Source organism: Diabrotica undecimpunctata, chromosome 2 (genome assembly GCF_040954645.1).
Source record: "Diabrotica undecimpunctata isolate CICGRU chromosome 2, icDiaUnde3, whole genome shotgun sequence".
In the NCBI taxonomy this organism is placed as follows: domain Eukaryota; kingdom Metazoa; phylum Arthropoda; class Insecta; order Coleoptera; family Chrysomelidae; genus Diabrotica; species Diabrotica undecimpunctata.
The window spans coordinates 47,442,514-47,448,442 of NC_092804.1; the positions used below are offsets into that span (position 1 = coordinate 47,442,514).

Genomic DNA, 5,929 nt, shown 5'->3' on the forward strand with positions numbered 1-5,929 from the left:
TACTTACCTACTGTATATATTGGTCGCATCAAGAAGACTTTTCAAAATTATTCACAAAAGTAATTACATATTGTACATCCATTTATTTTTTAAATATGTTCAACAAAACTGAAAAATTATACAAATCTTATCTTACCAGTAAATAATTAAATGTTGATTACTATACACTGACGTGAATTTTATTGTATACCTGTTGATAACATCCAGTTTGTTTGCTCTTCTGTAACATTTTGAATTTGTAGTTTTACCTAATTTTCATTCCCGGACTCACAATCTCTTTATTACAAAAAATATGTTATAAGAGTTAATAGTCCACGAGGAAACAGATTTGTAACAAAAATTCAGTTTTTGCAATCGAAATTAAAGCAATTTAAATATGAGTTATTTATTTACCTCTTTATTTTATTAAGAAATCCGGAAATACATTGTTTATGCTTATGAGTTATTTGTAATATGGATTCTTCATCTTCGTAAAAAATTTTCATAGTCTTCCTGTATGCGCCTTAATACTTGACCAGCAAACTCGATATACTTGGGTATGTTTTCAGTGAACCATCCTGCAGGAAGAACGGGAGATATGAATATAAACAGTAATCCAATTGCAAGAAATGGCCAAATTATGCTAAATATAAGTTGAATTATTTTTGAAGCGACTACCCACGCTCCTATAAAACATAAAAATCCGATAATGGATGTTTGAAAATCAGGACTGGTTATAATTTGTGAGAAATTTTTGACTGCTGGCTCCATATCAGTTTTGAAAGTTTTACTTATAATTTAGAATATACTGTCATATACTCTGTCAACTTTTTAAAATGCATTGGCGTAACTTTTTTGTTAACTATTTTTTAAATATTTTCATAAACTGCTCAAATAAGAAATGATACTCTATAACCCTTCGGTTTATGCGCTTTTAAATTATTATATAATCTTTGGTATTTATATTAACAGATAAAATAAAACAATGTATCGTAAACACAAAGTTAATCTAATTTATTTAGTTACAGTTACATACACACATCTATTATTTCAGAGCCCAAAATTATTTGTTTTTCATTTATTTTTTGGTTCTTTAGCCAAATGGTGTTACTCAATTGCCTTAATTCGTGTTAAAAGGGTGTAACATTATTAAGAAATAAAACAGCACACTTCGACCAATAAAAAGTTCAAATTGAAGTACTTTCTTCTGCTATTGCGTCTAGGGCACTACGACTCTTAGACGCAATAGCAGAAGAAGGCGAATCCTTTGATCTTAAACTCAACACCAGTAAAATAAAAGAAATGGTAGTAAGTAAACGTCCAAATCTACAAGCTAATATTCACATTTGTGACACTTTAATATAAGATGTCAATAAAATTAAATATCTTGGCTTGTGTATAACCAAAGATATAGGACCAGATATGACGTCTGAGCTCCAATTGGATAGTCGAGCTCTGCTTAAAATAAAACTCCTTTTGACCACTACAACTCTTTAAATGAATACTAGGTATCGAATCGTGAAAACATACGTATGTTGTATTCTCTTATATGAGACCAAGGCATGCACAATGAACTTAAGCAGTACGAGAAGGTTGGAGGCCTTCGAGATTTTTAGAGGAGCCCTGAAAATAGCATGAACAGACCATGTTACTAGCGAGGCATTATTACGTAAAATGGGGCCATGACTGAGAACTCGTTAACATTATTAATAAGCGCAAAACAAGTTATCTACGAGAGGTGTACCGGGGGAAGACATTAACGGCTCTTGAGGTTATTGATAAAGGGGAAAATTGAAGGAAGCAGTGGCTCATGTAGGAGAAGATGTTCGTGGGTAACAACATCAGAGAGTAGAGGGGTATCGATACTCAATCCTTATTGACAACCGTACAGGATAGAGAAAAATTTGTAAGAATTTTGCCGACGGTCAGTGTTTTCATCTCTGCTGTTTCTAACATGATTTTTGTCCTCTCTGCGTCAGGTTGTGTTTCTGCCGCGTATGTCATTAATGGTCTGATTCCTTTTGAATATGTTTCGTTTTTATTAGTTCGTTCATCTCTTTTCTTTGTTCTGTGATCATTCTCCATATTTCTTTTTGTGTTCCGTAGAAGTCGTGTTCCATCTGTTTTGAGATGCTCTGACAGTGTTTTTTATTTGTCTCACTAAAGTATTCGTTTCATTTCTGATTAGTGAGGTTTCTGATTAGTGAAGTGATTCTGTTGCTGCATTAATTATGTTATTTTTAAGTTTTTTCCAGTTTTCCTCGATGTTATCGTTTTCCAATATGTTAATTCCCAGCGATATTTTCTGATAATCTTTTTCTGCATAAGTATTCCGTGGAGTTCGTATTTAGTCCTTCGACTTTGATTTGTGTTTGTGTTGGCGCCGCTCTCTTGGGTGTGAAGTATTTCACGATGATTTTTATTTTACATAATATTAGGCTATGATCGCTACCTACATCTGCTGAATTTAGGCATCATACGTCGATTATTTTTGATGGATGTATATATCTGTTGGTTACAACATAATCTATCATAGATCTTGGTTCATTATCATCATCATTGGTGCACCAGCCCTATAAAAGAGCCTCGACCTTCCCAAGTCTATTACGCCAGTCAGTTCTATCAATTGCCAACTGTTGCCAGTTTGCTGCGCCTATTTGTCTACCATCCTCATCTACACCATCCCTCCATCTGAGTTTTGGTCTACCCCTATTTCTACTTCCCACAGGTTGTGACATAAGGATTCTTCTAGGAGGGTTGTTCTGCTGTGATCTTGCCAGATGTCCTGCCCATCTTAGTCTTCCTATTTTTATAAAGGATACTACGTCTTTACCACCAAATATATGTTTATATCTGTGATATATCTCGTAGTTGTACCTCCTTCTCCAAACACCATTTTCACAGATGCCACCAAATATTCTTCTCAGGATCCTTCGTTCAAATATAAGCAGGAGATTTTCATCTGCCTTGGAAATGGTCCATGTCTCCGACCCATATGTCAACACTGGTTGTATAAGGGTTTTGTATATGGTTATTTTTGTTTTTTGGCTTAAGTTTCTGCTTCTCATATGTCTACTCAGTCCAAAATAGCATTTGTTTGCTAGGATTATTCTTCGCTTGATTTCTTCCGTCATGACGTTCTCCTTGGTGATCAGGGAGCCTAAGTATGTGAATTTGTCCACCACTTCAAAGGTAGAATTATCAACCGTGAATTGGTGGCCGATGTTTCTGGCTCTATTGTTGGGTGTTGATGCCATTATCTTAGTTTTATTTTCATTTACTTGCAGGCCCATATTTTTTGAGGCGTTTGACAAGGTGGTATACATTTCTTCTAGCTTGCGTGTTGTGCGGGCAACTAGATCAACATCATCTGCATATGCCAAAATTTGGGATGATTTATTAAAAATGTTTCCTCTGCTGTCTATTTGGGCATCTCTGACCGCTTTTTCCAAAGCTATGTTGAAAAGGAGACACGCCAGCGCATCTCCCTGTCGCAGCCCAACATGCATTTCAAATGCCTGTGATTGTTTGCCCTGTATTTCGACTTTGCAAACAACTTTATGCATTGTAGCCTTAACCAATCTTATCAGTTTATCGGAGATGTGGAATTCATCCATAGCTTCATACAATTTATTTCTTAGGACACTATCATAGGCCGATTTAAAATCTACGAAAAGATGGTATGTGTCGATATTGAATTCATTGGTTTTTTCCAGTATTTGCCTTAGCACAAAGATCTGGTCTGTTGTTGATCGACCAGGCCTAAAACTACTTTGATATTCGCCAAGAAGCTCCTCTGAATATTCACTCAGGCGACCATATAAAATACTCGAAAATATTTTGTATGCTGTATTAAGGAGGGTTATTCCCCTTTAGTTTCTACATTTTAATTCATAATAAGTTCCGCAGGTATACCATCACTTCCTGGAGATTTATTATTTTTTAGGTGTTTTATTGCATCCCGTACTTCCTGAATTGATGGAGGCTCCAATGGTGTATTGTTGTTTGCTCCTGGGGGTGGTTGATTTGGATCTTCTACTTCGATAGTAAGCAGTTCTTTATTCTTGGTTCACGGATGTTATTTAATGTATATTTGTGTTGGTCTTTGTAGTCAAAAAATGTTTTGTTTATTCTAAGTTCGTTATTCGTGCAGAAGTTTATCATCAGTTCTCCATTTTCGTTTTTAACATTTTCATTATGTTTTTGCTTAATTCCAGAGAATAATAAGTATAAGAAGTGATAAAGACGTCTCTAGAAGAACGTTACATCAGCTCATGATCAAAATATAAAAATGAATGGGTGTGGTAACACCTTTTGTACAAAAAGAAGAAACGATATTGAAAGATATAATATCGCCAATGCGAAATTTGTCTACTATTTTAAGAGATCTTGGAACTGAGTATAGCTTTACACTTTAAAACAACGGTATTAGCTCAAAGGAAACAGCAATTAAAGCACTTCGTGTCACCGAAGACCATACCTGATGCAGCAGTTACACAACATCATTCATTACGTCATTAATTTCAAACAATTTTGCATTCCTACTATTAGTTATACATCATTTTAAACAACACCATTGTCGCGGTTATGCAACTTGATCGCAGTTTATTGGGCCCTAAAAAAATTGGTTTGTTTTGGATGAATATGGACACAAAAAATAATCTTCCCGATCTATAAGATGAGTATTTTGAAGAACAATAAAGTTATATTTATTATAAATTTGATGTAAATATCTAATACCTTTTATACTTATTGACACCAAACAATTTTAAATAAAAAATATTTAAAACAATTTAACAGCTCACGACTTTAACTGCAATCTGCTTAAAACGATCTTGTGTACCAAAAATATTTATCAATGTATAAAAATACCATAATACTAAATATACAAACTGTATAATATTCGTAATTATTATCCATACTGCAAGAAAACCCAAAAATCCTATGATGATAAGTTGCGTTTCTTGATCTGACAAAAGCTCATCAAGTCTTTCGGCATAATTCATTCCTTCCCAGCCAGTGAAATTTTTATGCATCTGTTAAGACATGGTTAAGAGATGAAAAATATTTGTGCAGAAAATTTTGAAAATGACAGACTTTTGCTGTTCAAAGTGACAAAAGTGTTTATTTTGTGTAAAACGACATTTTTGACAACGATTTCTTATTCTTATTGTAATGAAAATAGGTCAAAAAGTAAAATTTTGAATACATTTTTTTTTATTTTTTTTTTATTTTTGTCATATAGTCATTAATAGTTCATTCTAATAAATAAAAAACAATTGTAATGGAAATGGAAAGTAGTACCTATATATAAAAAAAGTAAAAGTCTGTCCCAAAATGTAGTCTCTTGTAGTTTTGGGTTTATGTTTTTTAAGCGATTTAGTTTCTTTTCCTAGAACCGTTCTCAATGTCGAAATTTGGACTAAAATCTTATAAGTTAGAAAGTTTATATATATTTTAGTAATTGTGTGCAATATGCCACTTGCAAAGCTGTTGCAAGCTTTAGTTTTTTTTATATAAGTTTCTTCATAATTTTAAATATACTTGTATACATTTAAATCAGTACTCTTCACGTTTTTGGACTGTTATTGACATTTTTAGAAGTTATACGTCAAGTCAGAATAAAAACTAGAACATGTAATAGACAATCAATCAGACGGATACGTCCAAGCTGAACGCTGGTAAAAACTGGTAGTCAGAGTCAGATTATCTGACTCAGACCATGATACTATGATTAAGATATTATATTATATTATATTATTATGTTAGTCATAGTATCATGACTCAGACTGTCTGATTGATTTAGTGATCAGTGATTGATTTTAAGTGATCAGTGTAGCATGGAACTTAAAAGGGAATAAGCTGCAGCTTTTTTGCTGCTTAATGACAGTGTTTTAACAAAATTAATTAATAAGTTACGACATATTTCCGTGGAGTATAAACACCTTTT

General features: G+C 33.2%; 1 long non-coding RNA gene across 1 annotated transcript; it reads right to left on the reverse strand.

Moving 5' to 3' along the window:
* Nucleotides 1-369: 369 nt before the first annotated feature.
* Nucleotides 370-5,104, reverse strand: LOC140433296 (uncharacterized). The gene is made up of 2 exons (XR_011949918.1): nt 4,902-5,104; nt 370-557 (listed from the first exon to the last, which is right to left on the reverse strand). It is a non-coding gene; the product is annotated as an uncharacterized lncRNA (long non-coding RNA).
* Nucleotides 5,105-5,929: the final 825 nt, after the last annotated feature.